Here is a 19,406-nt window from a genome sequence, read left to right as displayed (position 1 = left end):
GCAGTTATAGAAAGTTTAGATGCAAGAACTGGATCTGAAGTAGTCTACAAGGACAAAAGCACTTACCCCAATAAAATCTATTAAAGGAATGACCTGGAGTCAGTCTTTCTTTTTTTTTTTTTTTTAAGGAGGAGGACTTAGAACTGGATTTATTTTGCTTTTAGAAATAAAATTATTTAGACAAAGGGAATTATCTAAATGCTTTGTCTCTTGGCAATCCTGCACTGGAATTTTTGTTTGCCCGTGTGCATGGATAGCCTGAGTTGGAATTATTGGGAGTGCCCACCTGTGGTTGACCTTTGACTGTCACTGTTATACTGCTAGGAAACAGTCCCTCTTGAAAGGTCTCTCTGGATTCCTCTGCCAGAAATTTCTAGCTTCTCCTTCACTGCAGTTGACTATCTCACAGCTGCAGCTCTGGACAACAAATCCATTTTGACAAAGGACAAATGCTCTCTGGTTCAGCTTCTTTCATTCCTTTACATTGAATAGCTCATTAAACAAACCTGCTCTCAGCAATGCAACCAGGTATCTTTTGTTCTTGAAGAAACAAGTAGTGCTTAATAGAAAACCTCTCATTTAAAATAACATAAATTAATTTACAAAGTGCTCTGTATAACACTGTTATGGACATTATTTACATAACTTTTTAGACATTTTTGGGACACCTGTACTCTTCCCAAATAATGACAATCATCACACTATGTTGATTTATCTTCCCGTCTGAAATGCCCTAAGCAATGCACATAGTATTTTTTGCACAGAACAGGTTATCTGGTGTTCTCATCTATAAGGCGTGGACAAAAAAATTCTCAAAAGTTGTGGACAAACTTTTTCTGCTCTGAGTATTGATTGGCATTAATTTATGTTTTTACTCAGACATGGTTTTATTTTTTATAAGTCAAAGATCATACAAACTATGTACAAACAAACTATATAGACTCTCTCTTTCTCCTCCCCTTTTGGTAAAGCAGTCCTGTGGTGTGCTCTGGTCATCTACAGATTAGCAAGCTACCTCTACTGCTTCAACGCTCATTGACCCAACCTGCCTGATCTACCTGTGGTCACGTCCCTTTGTGGGTCCCTCCCTCCAATTTTGAGACTAAGTATGTCCTCCTTAATCAGAAAAAGACTGTAGTTGCTACCTGTACTGTAGCTCCCGTGGTGGCAATCTCCCTTGCACATCTGTGAACCACTCCTTATCTTTTTTCTTCTTCCTATCCTGCTCTCCCCACTATTGGAAAGCCTGGATCAAAACAAAAGAACTATCCTTGCTACACAAATACAGACATTTAAGGAATCTTACAAAGAAGCTAATAATGACAAAAAGTCCTACTATAACTCTGCTCAGCTCAATAGCAAATCCAACCCTCGGAAGTTTTGGTCTACTCTTAACAGAATTCTTTCTCCAGGCTGTCCCTCAAACTCCTGCCCTTACCCTAATATATCCCCTCAGGAAACCGCTACCCAACACTGACACCATCCAAACCATCAAACTGTAGCACAACCTCTCTGCCAACCCCTCCTAACCATCCAAACAAAAATCAATTCTCCTTTCACCCTGTTCCTTCTTCCATCAAATCTCCTCTTCTAAAGCTTAAACCCTGCTCTCCATCCACTGACAATCTACCTCTTGCATTCCTCAAACTTGCTGCTGAATCCATTGCCTATCCTGTATCTATGCTAATTAATAGATCAATTCAAGAATCCACCATTCCTACCCCATGGAAATCCTTCACTATTCCCCTGCATAAGAAAGGAAACTCAACAGACCCATCTAACTACCGACCCATCGCCATCCTATCCCTCCTCTCTAAGATTCTTGAAAAATGCATTCACTCACGGCTTAACTACCTCTTCCAGCATAAGCTTCTCACTCTCACTCAACACGGCTTCCGTCCTAACCATAGCACAACTACTGTCCCTCCTTTCCTTCATTCATACCATCGCTGAGGCCCAAGATAACAATAAACTCATATTATCTCTTCCTAGACCTTTCCAAAGCCTTTGATACAGTCTTCCACCCCTTGTGTTATCTAAACTTGATAATCTCAACCTATCTTCCACCTCCCTTGCCCGGTTCTCCAGTTACCTGTCCAGCAGGCAGCAATCTGTTAAATGGCTCTCATCCTTTTCTCCATTCATTCCTGTCCCAACCGGTGTACCACAAGGTTCCATCTTGGGTCCCCTTCTGTTTAATGCCTTCACCAATGATCTCTATACATCTTGTAAACAATCCTCCCTCATCCAATAAGCTGACAACTCAACTCTCATCTCCATCTCTAACAATATCTCTGGTATCCACATCCTAACCCAACATGCCTTCCTATCCACTGAATAGTAGTTTGATAATCTACTTATCCTTAACCCTAAGACCACCAAACTCTTACTCCTTTTCTCCCGCGTTCTCCTTCTCACTATAAATCCACCTTTGCAATTATATCCTCTGACACAATAATCTAACCTGAAACCCACACAAAACTCCTCGGAGTCATCATTGATGATGAACTCAAATTCAACATGCACATACTCCAATGTATAAAAAAGACACCAGAAACTAGGGTTACTGTATCGGAACAAAATTTTCTAACTCCTAATGCAAAACTCTTGCACAGGCACTCCTCCTTCCCTCCCTACTATACACTGCCCCAGTTCTCACCAACATTCAGGCCACAACCTTGAACAAACATCAACAAACTGACCATAAGATAGCTTGATTTATCACTAACTCACCATACAATGCACATCACTGCCTAGCCCTAAACTCTCTTCAATGCATTGAACTCCCCAAACTACTCCTGCTATCTCAGTTCAAATGCTACACTTCATTCTTTACAAACCTTCCTGTCTAGCTCTTTCTTCGTCTCTATCTATTCTCCAGCTCGGACTCTCCATACCTCTAATCAGCAACTACATGATACTTACCAACCCAAGAAAACAGTAGGCAAACGTCTATATAAATACTATGTTGCCCATGCTTGGAACAAACTTCCCCTAGACATACATTCCATCACCCACCCATCATACTTTAAACGTAAACTCAAACTTCATCTACTTAACTCCAAAACTTGCCCTTGTCAAGACCCAACCAAAGCTTCCCATACCCCATATTCACATCTAGATAATCCCTCCCCTTTCATCTAGAACCCTACAATATGAATACTTTCTAAACTCAATCAATGCTGATGGATAAAATTTGTATGTAAATATATTGTTTCTCTGTAAAAAAACATTGTGTGTATAATCCTTTGTACATGAATTAGACTCTAACTTGCTGTATAATTAGAAGTTATGTACCTACCATAACGTTCCATGTTAGTTGTCTTCTCTCGCCTTCTTTCTTGCTGGATGGGTTCGGAGCCGATCCTCGGCTCCGACTCGGCACTTATTAAGCTCGAGAGCTAAGTTTACCAGCTCAAGGCAACCCTATATCCCATGATGCAAGGCGGAGATTACTCAGATCTCGTTTGGTAGCTAAAGAAATAGCAGTATTTTCTTCTAACTTAAGAGGAGGAAGAAAATAAGGATACTAAATAACATCATAACCCTCTAGAAAGGATCAACATAATCTAGTGACACTAGGAGTTGAACAGCTAGAAAAAGGTAATAACCTCTTAATAGAAGATGTATAATCTTCGGTCTGACCAGGCTAGGGGATGGAGGTGGGGCCTTAAGAAAGAAGGTGATTGAAAACAACTAACATGGAACGTTATGGTAGGTACATAACTTCTAAATGTTAAGTTGTCAATCTCGCCTTCATTCTTGCTGGATGGGACCGCGTCCTAGCACCTCTATCCTGGGTGGCTCAATGGAACAGACTCTTGAGAACGGTGGAACCAAAATTTGCTCTGTCTCTGGAGACCAAATCTAATTTGTAATGTGAAACAAAGGTATGAGGAGAGGCCCATGTGGCTGCTGCACAAATAGTGTCTATTGGAAGTCTAGCTTGAAAAGCTGTAGATGTAGCTAGAGCTCTGGTAGAATGGGCTTTTGGGTTAGAAACCAACTCTTTGCCTCTGAGCTGATAAATGTAAGTGATCACAGAAGACAGCCACCTAGATAAAGTTACCTTAGAAACTGGAAGGCCTTTCCTGTTCTCTGCATAGGATAGAAATAGTTGATCAGATTTCCTAAAAATTTTTGACTTATCCAGATAATATCTGAGCTGACGGTGAACATCGAGATAATGTAACTTTTGTTCAGCTCTATCAGAATAGTTCGGAAAAATACTGGAAGATCAATGGATTGATTTAGGTTAGTTTGTGATGCCACCTTTGGTAAGAAAGATGGATTAGTTCTTAGGGATACCCTGTCTTTGTGGAATATTAGATAGGGAGGGCGAACACAGAGAGCATGAAGCTCAGATACTCTTCTGGCAGATGTAATGGCAACTAGAAAAAGTGCCTTCCAAGAAAGCAATTTCAAAGAACAGGCAGCTGCAGGTTCGAACGGGGGAAGAATCAAGGATGTTAAAATTAAATTTAGATCCCACTGTGGTGGGGGTCTCTAATCGGAGGTTTCAATAAAAGATACCTCGAAGGAATGCCTTGCAAAGTTTATGTGACATAATGTTGTGGTCCAAAAAGCCTATATGAAAATTTGAAATGGCTGCCAGTTGAACTTTCACTGTGGAAGAAGAGGATCCTGAATGAAAAATGTCAGCTAGGAAGTCCAATACCGAATGAATTGGAGCAGTATAGGGGTCTATGTTCCTAGCTTTTGCCCAGAAAGAGAAACGTCGCCATTTACTAGTGTAAATCTTTCTGGTAGAAGATTTTAGGGAAGCTACTATGATATCCTGTACAGGATTAGAAATCATAGGAAGCCTGGCTAAGGATGGAAGTGGAGCAACCAAGCAGTGAGGTTGAGAGAGGGTATGGAGTGGTGCAGTTGACCCGACTGGTGGGTCAGAAGATCTGGAACCGGGTCCAGATGCCATGGCTGTACCAAGAGGTAATGATGTAGGAACGGAAACCATATCTGTCGAGGCCAATAAGGGGCAATGAGAATCAACTTGGCTCTCAAAGCGGTTGCTTTATGAATTAGCTGAGGTATCAGCGGAAAAGGTGGAAAGGCATAAAGAAGTCCCCGGGGCCAATCTTGGGTTAGAGCGTCTCTGGGGCGATGGCCTGGAAGGGGGAAGAGAGAGAAGAAGTCTGGGCACTTGCTGTTTTGAGGTGTAGCGAAAAGGTCGCAGCAAGGAAGACCCCACTTCTGAAAAATCTCTTCCGTCACTGACTGTTTGAGAGACCACTCGTGAGGCATGAGAATAGCTCTGCTCAATCTGTCCGCTATGATGTTGGATTTCCCGGGGATGTGCGTTGCTATCAGAAACCGGTGAGAGGAGATTGCCCATTGCCAAAGCCTGAGAGCCTCTCGACACAGTGGATAGGACTTGGTTCCGCCCTGTTTGTTTATATACCACACTACGGACATATTGTCCGTTTGGACTACAATAGTTCCCAGGGGAAGAGAGTCGTTGAGGGCTTGCAACGTTAAAAGCACTGCTCTCATCTCCAGAACATTTATGTGCAGATGGTACTTGAAAGGTTGCCAAGTGCCATGGACCATCCTGCCCTGATAATGCTCCCCCCACCCGATCAGGGAGGCATCCGATGTAACCGTGGCAACCGGGGCAAGAGGAACAAATGGTCTGCCTTGATGGATTTGAGGGGATGATATCCACCAAGTCAGATGTCTTTTGCAAGATGGAGTTACTATGATCTCGTGACGCATGGGAAGTTGTTGAAAGGACCATTGGGTGAATAGCATCCATTGTACAAGCTGCATGTAAAAGCGGGCAAGGGCAAGAAGTGTTATGGCAGTCGCCATAAGACCCAGTACTTTTCAGAGCAAATCTGGCCTGAATTTTTTTGCTGAATAGAATCACTTGGATGTGTCTTTGAATGTCCAAGATCCTTTGGTCTGTCAACCTTGCGCCTATAAAAGTAATATATTGACAAGGCAGATTTTTCGAAATTTATAGAAATTCCTAGCCCTCTGCAAGTGTGAATGGTGTAATTTCTGGCTTGGAGAAGCTGATGCCTGGTGGTGGCAGTGAGGAGCCAGTCGTCCAGATATGGAAACACCTGGAATCCTTGACGTCTCAGGTGAGCCGTAACCACTGCCATGCATTTGGTGAACACTCTGGGGGCTGTAGTGAGTCCAAAGGGCAGGGCTCTGAATTGGAAGTGACTGGTCCCCAGCCGGAAGCGGAGAAATCTTCTGGAGCATCTGTGAATTTTTATGTGGTAGTACGCATCCTGAAGATCTATCGAGCACATCCAATTGTCCTTGCCCAGAAAGGGCAGAATGGACTGAGGCGTGACCGGAATCTTGATTTCTTTACAAACTTGTTGAGTTTGCCGAGATCTAATATTGGTCTCCAGTCTCCTGTCTTTTTTGGAACTAAAAAGAACCTCGAGTAGATTCCGGATCCTATTTGGTCCGCTGGGACTGGCTGGATGGCTCTTTTTACTAGCAGTTTTGATATTTCTAGTACTGCTAACTCCCTTAGACCGGGTTGAATGTCTGGAAGGGTTCCCTTTTGTTGAATTGGGGTTTGAATAAAGGGAATTTTGTAACCCTCGGATATAATTGACTGTACCCATTTGTCTTGAGAAAGGGAAAGCCAGGCTATTGGGTACAGCGATAGTTTTCCCCCGACTGCCTCCAAAGGCAGACAATCGGGCAACATCTCAGGGATGCTGGAAGGGTTTGTCAGAAAGAGGCTCTCTGCTACCCTGATTCTGCGGCCACCTCTGCCCCTAGGGCGGCGTCTATTATTGTTACCCCGTCTGCCTCTGGGGGTAAACTGACTTCTTGCGTCAGGCGTGACTCCTTGAGATTTGCGGAACCACATTTTCCCTCCCTTCTGTCCTTTGGGGTAAGGTCTAGAAGGGGTGGAGAAACGGACTCCTACGGCAGAAAGCGTCTTGCCATCTTGTTCGCATCTAGTCAAAGTGTCTTTCACTTGAGGACCGAACAAGGTCGAGCCATCAAAGGGGGAGTTTGTGAAAGACGCCTTGAAGGGGTCTGCAAAATTACAAAGCCGCATCCAGGACTGACGCCTTAAAGCCACTCCTGTGCCTGCAGCCCTACTGCTCCATCGGCTGCATAAGAAATGAGCCGCATGGAGGAGTTAGCAATGGAGTTAAGGATTCCTAGCTGTGAGCTAATCTTATCCTGAGACCCAGCAGCTGACGGATCCTGTAAAACCTCTCCCAACTCTTTAAGAACGTCTCTTTGAAGGCGGGTGAAGTGGCATAAGTAGTTCAGCGATCTCATAGCAAAAGTCGCTGAAGAAAAAATCCGCTTACCGTACCTGTCCATAGTCCTAGAATCTTTATTAGGAGGATGGACAGGTACTGAAGGATCAGCTAATTCCTTCTTGGTGGCAGCAGCCACCACCATGGCATCAACCGGGACACCCTTTGTCAAATATTGTCTATCTTGTGGGGCAGTAATAAATTTTGAAGGTCTCCTAGGGATAGGTTCCACCGAATCTGGAGCCATCCACGTCTTCCGAGCCACTACCTCCATGAGAGGGTCGAAAGGCGGAGACACCCAGGAGGTGGAGGGTCGATATCCGAATGCCTCCAGGTATACTGACTCGTCCTCGGAGGGATTAAGGGAAGGCCAGTTCCCCCTCTGTTTCAGGATTTCAAGGAGGTCTGAAAATGAGACATCCTCAGAGGAGGACCTTGGGGATCCCTCTGACTCATCCAAGTCAGTATCTGATGTAGTAGACTCACGGGAGTCTAAATGTTTCCTCTTACATGTCCTCTTACGCGGGGGTTCTCCTGACGGATCAGGAGAAGCCGAGGAAGATATTCCCAATGGGGAAACCTGAGGCATTGGATCTCTGGGTCCGGGAAGAAGAGAGTGGGAAGAGACGTCAGCAGGCACTGTAGTGGGAGGAGCTGATGGAACTGTCTGTTGACTAAGCCCAGGGGCTAGTACACTCCTCATCACCTCGAAGGCTCCCCCGTCAGAGAGACCAGAAAGCTCCCTCTCCGAAGAGATAGGAACCCCAGGCCTCACCGAGAGGGAAGGCTCCGAGGCAGATGTCGGGGTCGAGCTCACTGCTTGAAGCTCCGAGAGGGAGAACGGGTCGGACAAGGGTCCGATGCCACTCGCCTCGGAGCCGGCGAGAGACCAGACGCCCGGATCCCTCCAATGAAGGTCTCAAGGAGGAAATCGGAGCAGAGGACGACGGAGCCGAAAAGGGTGGTATCGGCTCCGAAGTCACAACGGTACCGGTTCCGAGGAGCTCCGGCTCCGAACTCTGTAAGAGAGTCGGAGGAGGAACGCTCGGTGGATGTGATATAGCTACCGTCTGTTGAGATGGGCTATGGAGTATTTGGGCCAATGCCTGAGACTTTAATAGTCTACTCACCACTCTCTCAAGGTCGTGATCAGATAGCTTGGATGACCAAGAAGATCGGCTCCGATGGCTCCGCTCCGAGAGAAAAGGTGACCTCGAAGCCGAATGTATGGATTCCACTGAAGGGGATCGAGATCTCTTTTTTGAGATCAATGGAGCCATCGGAGCCGAAGATACGTTGGCTCCAGCTGGAGCCGACACGGAGTGTCTGGATCTGGTAGTATCGGTACCGGACAGAGCCGATACTGAGACTGACATGGAAAGATCGGCTCCGGCCGGAGCCAATCTAGAGCCTGGTGATGAAGGACCTGAAGCCGACGGCTTGGAAGCTTGAGCCGAAGGCTTAACAGGCTTCGAGGGCTTCCCCGGCACCGACTTAGTCGGGGAGCTCTCGGGCTTTAATAAGCCGCTTAATATGAGTTTATTTTTTCGTTCCTGCAGGACTCTTGGGCTGAAAGCATGACAGATAGCACAAGAGTCCTGCAGGTGCGAAGGTCCCAGGCAATAAACACAAGAAGTGTGACTGTCTGTCAGAGACATCTTCTGACAGCACGAGTCACACTTCTTGAAGCCTGAGACCTTAGTGTCCTTCGACATAACTGTGTCGATGAACAACAGTAACACAATCACACACAAAAAACACTCAGTCCAACAAATTAATTTAAATTAATTAAATTAAATTACATTAACCAGGGGAAACACACAGTCACACACAAACAATCCCTGACAGGAAAAATTTAGGGAGGGGAAGGCCTAAGGCCTGACTAGGGACAAGAGAATATTTAGTCAAAAAGAAGGGAACAATGACGGGAATAGAGCTAAGGTGAGTCGATAACTAACAAAAATATAATATATATATATAAAATTAAAGGGGGGTACACGAATAGTCTCTGAAAAGTTCACTTACCAAGAGCTGGTAAAAGAAGGCACCTTGTTAGCGAAGCGGCAAACGAGATCCGAGTAATCTCCGCCTTGCATCATGGGATATAGGGTTGCCTCGAGCTGGTAAAATTAGCTCTTGAGCTTAGCAAGTGCCGAGTCGGAGCCGAGGATCGGCTCCGAACCCATCCAGCAAGAATGAAGGCGAGACTGACAACTTAACATCAAAGTTTTTTGCAATTCTTTTGACTCAAATATTTTAATTACTGTTAATTGTGTATGGAGCTTTTCTCCTCAGGTCTCCACTCTAAATAGGCCACAAGCCCAGCTGGACCAACCCGGTTAAAAAATGTCAATAAATAAAATACATAAATAAATACACAATGTCCATAACATTCAATATTTCTCTAATAAAGATTTCAATTTCTCCCAAGCAATTTGCTTATGTGTCAGATTTTTTGTTCTTTCAGTTTTATAGTGGAAATTTCTCTATCACAAACAAGTTTGGCTAAATAAAGAAATTCACTGCTAAATGTGAGTGTGTGTTCTGATTTCCAGTTTTTTGTAACCACTTTCCTTGCTATCACTAACATTGTCCATAATATGTACATTTGATTTATGGGTATAATTTCAGGAACAGGCACATTAAACAATATGAGAGAGTCAGAAATTGTACAATTGTCATTCCACAGTTTTACAGAAGTATCTAAAATCATTCCAAAAAGCAGATACTATTCGACAATTTACAATCATATACAACCAGTCAGCATCAGATTGATTACAACTCCAACATTTCACTCCTTTTTTATATACTTTGGCAATTGTATTGGGAGTTAAAAAGCCTCTATGCAGGAACTTCCAAGTATAGATTTTCTAATAGGGAGAAGCTGTGGTTTTTCCTGCTGATTTCAAAGAAAGCCTTTTATTACTTAATGTAAATTCTTTCTTTATTTTTGTTGAATAGTTCTAGAAAGAGACATCCGTAAAGGTAAAATCTGTTCTGATAGATTCATGTATAATGGATACAAATGAGGTACCTTTTAGGGAACCATTATTAATCGTAAAAATGTCTAACATTTTGGATATGTTCTTGTCAAGTGTTTCTAATGAAATTATAATTCTGTGTTGAAAGAACTCTTTATGGGTCTGGATATCAAGCCAGTTACAATTTTGTAGACTAATCTAGCTATTAAGTTAACTGTGTGAATTTTATTTGTTGACAAAAAAAACAAAGTCAATACAGCAAATTACCCTTTTTGAAATCTAACATTTTCTTAGTGTCAAAAGAAATTATACATTCACTAGTAAAGGTAATTGGAAATATGGATATGATTAAATTCTTAATTAGGTGATTGAAATACATAAATCTTTTAAAATTCAATAATATTTGGTTAAATAAAAAGATTGTTAGCTGTATTACCACATCCAAAAAACAATGATTTCTATTCCAAACGAATATCTGTTTAATTCCACAGCATGTAGAATAATAGAGAAGCACAATAAAAAATACAGCAATGAATGTCAAATAATCCAGAAAAAATATATTTTCCTAGCACCTCGGCCGTAACAGCCTTTACAGAGTAAACTTTGCTGTATTTTTTTATTGTGCTTCTATTAGTCTACATGCTGTGGAATTAAACAGATATTCGTTTGGAATAGAAGTCATTGGTTTTTTGGATGTGGTAATACAGCTTTTTCTTCTTTGGTGGTTTTTCGTTTGAAAAAGATTGTTAGCGTTTATTATTTTGCAAATATTATTGTTAGTGTTTATTTTGCAAAATTACTTAAATTAGCTATAGAAAAAACATTCTTATCTATACAAATACAAGGCTCAAATAGTGTTTTACTGTTGTCTAGTAATATAATTTTGTGTATTGGCTTCCAATAAGATATATATGAAGTATTGATCAATAAAAGTAAACTGTTAACAGCAGCTGCATTTATACATAACTTTGTGTTGGGAAATGCTATACTTCCCTTGTCCCAGCTTGAAGTGTGCCACTGTAGAGATATTCTAGTTGTTTTAGGAAACCAGAGAATCTTGAGCAGGATACTGCTTATACTTTAACATTTTTTGAGTGGGGGGATGATTAATGACTAACAAATAGAATTTTAGGGAAAATTATCATTTTGATTAAGGTCAGTCTGTCCTCAAATGAACAAAAAAAAAAAAACATTTTGTTCCAGCTGTCTCTTAGGTTTATAATGAATAAAAACTTCTTTTTTTTAAATACAAAAAGATGTTTAATATTTAGGAAGTAAAATATTAATATTACATTTATTTATATTTAGCTTTGTCTGTATAATACTTTTCTGTTGTAGGTTTTCGGTTTCTTACCAGAAACATGATGTTTTCAGCAGTTTCATTTACTTATTAAAAGGTTACCAACATCTCAGCACTGAAGAACATTTCAGGACTAGTTAACTGTTACATCACAGCCGTTTGACTTGTCAATCATTCAAGCCACTCCCATTTTATTTAAAAATGGCCAGCAAAGCTGTTAAAACTGAATATCACCAATTTAAATCATATATCAAGCTTATTAAATAACAGATTGATTACTTGCATTACATTTTCAGGTAAAAGCATTACAAATAATTCAAAAGCAAGCAAGGCAAAATCCGTTTAGTAATCCGACTGGTCCATTGGTTTCAACTTGAGGTAAAAAGGTCAAAGGCAGTTTTACTACTTATGTATGTCATCTCGGATATCTCTGCATGAAAATGGAGCCTTTACAGCCCTTTAGGAGCTAGAGCCTGCTTCACAAACCTTCTAAACTAAATTAAGTTGGTGGGAATTTTTGCTTGTAGAGTGAAGCTTTGAGACTACAAATGTTCATGAATGTATTAAACTGCCATGAGCAATGTAAAACATTCATTTTTGCTCTAAATGCTTATTTTTGACTGGCAAACATACAATTAAAGAAGAAATTAACAATTTATGCTCAATGAGTGAATTAAATATACAGTAACATCCTAAACTTTAAACCAAGGCATTTTTTAGTTAAGGGAGAGTGTATAGTAAACATATTTTACCTATAACTGTTATTTTAAACACACATTATTAGACCCAGCATGACCCCCCAAAGCAGTTAAAGATAATTGTAAAAGTCACTTTATCAAAGCACCAGTATATGACTGACACCTCTGTATATTCTTCCCTAAAGATTAAAAATTCACTTAACATTAAAAAAATATATTATTTCTGATCTAAAATCATTAGTAAATCTTGTAGCGTCACATATAACTATTAATGCTTTTTAAGTTTTGAAAGGGAAGGAGGAAGGAAAAGGAAACAAGTAAAACAAATGTAGTACCTTGTTTGTGTGATTTCAAAATGACAAAACCAACTGCACTGTAGTACATTACAAATAAGCTTAGAAATTATTTACTTGTCTCTGGGTTTTTCTTTTCTGTCACAGGCCATTCATTTTTTGTTGTTGTCTTTTTGACGTACTACTGGTGTCCGTAAGTACTACTGAATTTAAGTTTCTTTCTTGTACAAAGTTGTTGGTATCCAAGTGTTTCAAATGTTTTTGTTCCTTCCAGTAGAGAAAGTCTTATTCTGGCAGGGAAAAGTAGTTGACCCTTTTTCAATAATTTAATAAGGGGAATGCAAGCATTTTGGTTTGAAATAAAAAAAAGAGTAGTCATTGTCAAATCTAACAATTTTATCTCCTATTTTCAATGGAGAGAGAGTCCAAGCAGACTTTAAAATAAGGTCTTTATCTTGACTTGACAAATTTAACAATGATGGAACTGGGATGCATATTTTTGTTATTTACGGTATTTGAAGATAAAGATCTATGGGCTCTTTCAATTCTGAAAGATAAAGCTTCCGGTGAATTTAAAGTTTTTGAGAGCCAAGCAGTTAAAAAAAAAACTCACCATATAGTCTCCTTCCATTCTCTCCTATATAACAGATTTTTATGTTGTTCTGTCTACACCTGTTCTCCAGATCATCAATCTGGTTAATAACTTTGTTATTGTGCTGTAGAAGGAACTCCTACTTTTTCTCCATCTCAGTGTCAGACACTACTTTTTCTACTGCTGTTATCCATTTTCAGCATTAAATCTTGAATGTTTGCAAGGATGGACTGCAGCTTTTTTTCATAGAGTTTACCTGTTGAGTGGTTTTAGAGTGATTCATGTAACTTCAGTTGTAGTTTCTTCACTTTTTCTACTTTAAAATTTGACAAGAAAATATGGCATAATAATTATAAGATGACAGTTATAACAATATAAAGCTTAGATCTTCCGGTTTGTGGATTATTGTTTTCAGCTACATTTCAGCATATTTTGTGAATAAATCTTGTCAAAAATGTTGAAATACTGCAGAGCAGAAAATCTGTGCTGCTGTCAGCCTTCCATCCAAGCCACGCCCTCCTTACCGGCATTAATTTCTGAATGCCAGTACTGCAATACTACCCTATAGGCATTTGCCAATCATAACGCTTAAGACCTTGTGCCAGAGCAACTTCCCAATTCACCCTGTCCTAACTACCCCCACTCTTGCTAAAACCATATTAGCAATGCCCATAGTGTGTTCTGCAAATGGTGCATTTCCCTTTAAGGCAGGCATACCTTGTGTATGAGTTAGAAATGCTCCCACAGAAAAACAAGTAATCATCTGATCTGGTCTGGTAGATAAAATTAGAACTATGGTCCTGGAGTAACTGGCCACTTGATGCAGGAGAGTTTGTGCAGAGAATTAGAAGTTATGTACTCACCATAACGTTCCATCTGAGTAGGTGTATTCATTTGTCTGCAACCTGTGGGTTATGGATCCGATATCGGATCCGAACCGGCATAGTTTTCCAGCTATGGATCCAAGCTCTCAGCTCCTCCCCTCACCCATAATGCCCTGCTCTACCCTCATGACCTCAGATCGAGTTTGCCAAAGCAACAATACCCTCAAAAGGGTAACACGGAATATGCAGGAAACTGAAAGGCCAGGGGGATAGGAGGGCGGGATGGTTGCAGACAAATGAATACACCTACTCAGATGGAACGTTATGGTGAGTACATAACTTCTAAATCTGAAGTAGGATATTCATTTGTCTGCAACCTGTGGGACAGAGTCCCCAGCTACCTGAATCTTGGGCGGCCATCATGGAAGGATATTCGAGCACCGCTGAGCCAAAGGATGCTCTACCCCTAGATGCAAGATCCAACTTATAGTGAGAAATAAATGTATGAGATGAAGCCCACGTGGCTGCTGCACAAATATCATCTAGAGGAATCCTAGCCTTGAAGGCTGCCGAGGTAGAAACTGACCGGGTTGAATGGGCATGAACACTCCCCGGTGCGGGCCTTCCTGACGCTTGATAAGCCAACAAAATGCACTGTGAAATCCAGCGGGACAGAGAAACTTTAGAAATTGGCTTGCCCAAATTGAATTTTGTAAAGGAAATAAACAGCTGGTCGGATTGCCTATGACCAGCTGTCCTGTTGAGATAAAATCTTAGTTGCCTGTGAACATCTAGTGAGTGTAGCTTATATTCACCTTTGTTTTCATACTTAGGGAAGAAAACAGGAGGTTAATGGATTGATTGATGTTTGCTTCAGAAGCGATTTTAGGAAGGAAGGACGGGTTGGTCCTGAGGGAGACACGGTCCGGATGGAATACCAAGTAAGGAGGTTTAGCTGATAAAGCTTGAAGTTCAGAAACTCTCTTGGCTGATGTAATGGCTACCAAAAGGCTGTCTTGTAGGACAAGAATTTGAGATCCACCGTAGCCGCGGGCTCGAAAGGAGGAGCGGTCAAGGCCTGTAGGACCAAAGAAAGGTCCCAAGGAGGAACTGCTTGCTTTATAGGGGGCCTGAGAAGGAAAGTACCTTTAAGAAATGTTTTGCACAATTTGGCTGACATAAGAGGATTAGACTCTTGACCAATGTGATAGTGAGAAATTGCCGCCAGTTGAACTTTGACTGTGGAACTGCTGGCACCATCATTAAAGAGAGAGGTTAGAAAATCAAGCACTACCGGGAGAGGAACCGTGAAGGGGTTTAGGCCTTGCCGCTCCGCCCACACAGAGAAACGTTTCCATTTGCTTCGGTAAACCTTTCTAGTGGATGGTTTATGAGCCGCCACCAAAATAGCCTTTACCGGTGAAGAAATACCGAGTCCTTATCAAGAGTGGAACTGGAGCAGCCAAGCGGTCAGCTTCAGGTTGTCCAGGTTCGGAGGAGGAATGCAGGATGGATGGGATATCAGATCCGAATGGGATCTAGAATCCAAGGAGGATTCACCGAGTGAGACCTTAGGAAGGGGAACCAGATCTGTCGAGGCCAGAATGGAGCAATGAGAATCATTCTGCAACCCACCCGAGAGGCTTTCTGAAGAACTTGCAGCATCAGAGGCAAGGGTGGATAGGCATACAGAAGACCGGGTGGCCAAGCATGCACCAGAGTCTCTTGGGGTACCTCCGGGAGGAGGTATTAGAGCGAAAAACTGTCGCACTTGGTGTTTGAGGGAGATGCAAAAGATCGCATGAAGGGTTCCCCACCGTGCGAATATGCGTTCCGCTACTTGACAATTGAGAGACCACTCGTAAGGGGTCAGAATGGTGCGACTGAGCTTGTCCGCTAAGATGTTGGACCGACCCGGAATGTGCGTTGCTATGAGAAAGCGATTGGTGGAGATTGCCCATTCCCAAACTCTCATGGCCTCTCGACAAAGAGGGTAAGACCTTGTTCCCCCTTGCTTGTTGATGTACCAGACAACAGACATATTGTCCGATTGAATCGCAATTGTTCCCACGGGAAGAAAGTCCTGAAGTGCTAGCAACGCTAAGAGCACTGCTCTCATCTCTAGAACATTGATATGCAGTAAGGTCTCTGAATCGTTCCACGTGCCTTGGACTGTCCGCCATAAAGTGCCCCCACCCGAGGCGGGAGGCGTCCGTGGTCACCGTGGCGAGAGGGGGAGAAGCACAAAATGGGCGACCCTCGTGGAGATCCGGGGAGTGGAGCCACCACAAGAGGGACCGCTTGCAAGCCTTGCTGATCGCTATGGGATGATGCATGGGGAGAGCAAGGTATGACCACTGTACTAAGAGCGTCCACTGTAGAATGCATATTGAGCCTGGCAAGAGGAAGAAGTGCTATCGACGAAGCCATGGACCCTAGAGCCCTCAGGACCAACTCCGCTGGAACAGAACATGAATGGAGAATGGCCCGCACCTGGAGCTGCAGATTTAGAACTCTGTCCGCAGTGAGGAAGGCTCGTAAACTCCTTGTGTCTAGTCTGGCCCCTATGAAATCTAAGAGCTGAGTGGGTGCCAGGTTGGACTTTTTTGTATTTATTGTGATGCCCAGAAATGGAGCAAGATGGAGAAAGGAGTCTCGCGCCGAGAGAAGTAGATGCCTTGTTGGGCCGGTAAGGAGCCAGTCGTCCAGGGAGGGCAAGACCTGCACCCCTGAAGCCTCAGGTGGGCCGCTACCACTGCTAGTACTTTGGTAAACACCCTGGGGCTGTGGTGAGACCAAAGGGAAGGACCCGGAACTGGTAGTGACTGGCTCCCAGCCGGAAGCGGAGAAACCTCCTGGAGCGCCTGTCCATTAGGATGTGGTAGTACGCGTCCTTGAGATCTATCGAGCACATCCAGTGGCCTTCTCCCAGAAGGGGGAGAATAGATTGTAGAGTGACCATTCGAACTTTTCTTTGGGGACTGCCAGATTCAAGAGAGAGGTCTAGGATTGGTCTTAGTTCCCCGTCTTTTTGGCACTAAAAAGAATCTGGAGTAGAACCCTGATCCGATCTGATCTGGGGGAACGGGCTGGATGGCTCTTTTCTCTAGCAGATGGCCAATTTCTGCCAAAGCGGCCTCCCTTTGACCGGGTGGTACGTCTGGGAGGGACTTCATCTTTGGAAGGTGAAGGAAAGGAATGCGATATCCCCTGGATATGATTTGGAGAACCCAGCGGTCCGATGTTATGGACTCCCATGCCGCTAGGTGCCCCGAAAAACGTCCCCCGACTGCCTCCAGAGTAGAGCAGTCGGGCAACCCTCAGGGTTGCTGCGGGCCGTTCAGAGAAAGGTTCCCTGGACCCGAAGTTTCTGGGAGCCCCTCTGCCCCTAGGGCGGCGTCCTCCCTGTCCTCCTCTGCCGCGGAAGGACTGGTTGTCCGGAGCAGGCTGGGACTGCTGCGACTTCCGGAACCACATCTTCTTCTGACCCTTTTGGTTCCTAGAATAGGGCCTCTGGGGTGCAGAGAAGCGGATTCCGACGGCAGACAGCGTCTTCCCGTCCTTCTCGCTCTGGGTCAGCGTCTCATGAGCGGTCTTGCCAAACAGAGCAGAACCATCAAAAGGCGTTCGCAAACAACGCCTTGAAGGGCTCAGAAAAATCGCAGTGGCGGAGCCAGGCCTGACGTCTCGTGACCAGTCCTGTCCCCGCGGCTCTAGCGGCCCTCCGTAGCATGGGAGAGTAGCCGCATAGAAGTATTGTGACTGACCTAAGAGTGGCCATTTTGGTGGAGTGCAGAACTCTGTCCTCCTCCGAAATGGACTCAGGGGGGGATGCAGCGTACTCCTTAATAAGGTCCCGCTGCATCCGAATAACATGTGCCAAATAGTTCAGCGCCCTTACCGAGAAGGTCGCCGAACTGAACATCCGCTTCCCCAAGCGGTCCATCATCCGAGACTCCTTGCTCGGTGGGTGGACTGAGGACTCTCCTGAGCCAGTTCCCTCTTTGTGGCGCCGCCATCAACATGGCATCTACAGGAGGCCCCTTACTCCAATGGGTCCTGTCGGAAGGCGGGCTAAGGATTCTATCAGGTCTTTTGGGAATTGGCTCCACGGTGTCCGGTTCCTTCCACGCCCTGGTGGTAATAAGGTCCACCAGGGGTCGGCAGGGGACACCCAAGAGGTAGACGGGCCCGTTGAATGCCTCCAAGAACACGGACTCGTCCGAGGAAGACTTGGGGCAGACCCCCCCCTAATACGGAGCATTTCCATGATGTCTCCGAAGGAGACATCCTCGGGGTGACCGTGGGGAGCCTTCCCTTCCTCCAAGTCCGTGTCTTCAGTGAGAGACTCAGGGGAGTCAATGTGCCTCCTTTGCACGTATGCTTGCGAGGAGCCTCCTCCGAGGGCTGTCAGAGGAGTCCTCAGCAGCACTTTGCTCCATGGGAGCAACTTGGGGCACAGAAAGCGGGCTGTCCCAGGGGCCGGATGGTGGAAGCCTGGCCCAGTGCAGAGGGAGGGGCGGAGCCGAAGCAAGTGCCGGGGTCCGGAGACCCTCAACAGAGCCCTCTCCACTACATCAAAAGCCAAGGGGAGCCGACCTCGACCAAAGGATCCGACAATCGGCTCCCCTCGGATCCGAAGAGTGGATCGGAGCGGCGCCGCACTCGGATCCGAAGGGACAGTGCGCTCCGACACAGACGGCGCCGAAGGAGCACTGATCCCCGGATCCGGCTCGGATCCAGGCTCCGAGATCGGGTCCGGCGCACTCGAGGGCAGGGTCGGATCCGGTACCAAGTACTATCGGCTCCGACCTCCCCGGCTCGGCTGCTCGGCTCCAGTTGCTCCGAACCCGGTAGCGGGTCGGAGAAGGAGCAATAGGCTTAAAAGGGTGTTGAGCTCCCCGAGGGGAGGCAAGAGCACTCCCATCTGCATCTGGGCCTGGATGAACCTTCTCATCATCCGTCCAGATCAGCATCGAAAGGCTATGGGTGGATCTCGGCGAGGCTACCGAGGTAGGCCTGGAATGCCTCCTCGATAGCCTCGACGGAGATCGGGTCTCCTCCTCCTCGGGACCCGGTGAGAAGCAAACAGGGGACCGGAGCCGAAGAGGAGACCGAACCGACAACGGAGCCGGGGGAGAAGCCCGCTTAGCTGGCGGGGCCGAAACAGAGGTCTCGGCCCGCCGCTTGTGGTGCTTCTCCCTCCGGTCCTTTCTAGATGCATCCCTCTCCTCTCCAGAAGCGGGAGTTTGAGTCCCGGAGCAGGAGGGGTGCCACAGGGAACTACTGCAGCCGCAGGAGTCCCGAAGGAGCGGAGGTCGGAGCCGAGTCGGCGGTAAAGACCCGCCAAGACCAGCTTGGACCTCCGCTCCTCAGCCCTGGGGTTGAACCCTGCACAAATGGTACAACCAGATGTGAGGTGTTCAACCCCAAGACACTAACACACGAGT

The 19,406-nt window shown here is 44.7% G+C and overlaps 1 protein-coding gene across 1 annotated transcript in view; it reads right to left on the bottom strand.

Moving 5' to 3' along the window:
• CHM (CHM Rab escort protein) overlaps positions 1-19,406 on the bottom strand; it is a 1,989,252-nt gene that overhangs the window by 233,474 nt on the left and 1,736,372 nt on the right. The gene's annotated exons all lie outside the window — the stretch shown is intronic.

Source organism: Protopterus annectens, chromosome 15.part0 (assembly GCF_019279795.1).
Source record: "Protopterus annectens isolate FY-2018-M chromosome 15.part0, PAN1.0, whole genome shotgun sequence".
NCBI classification, from domain to species: domain Eukaryota; kingdom Metazoa; phylum Chordata; order Ceratodontiformes; family Protopteridae; genus Protopterus; species Protopterus annectens.
The sequence above is the reverse complement of the archived record's forward strand: the minus strand, read 5'-3'. Positions and strand labels throughout refer to the sequence as shown.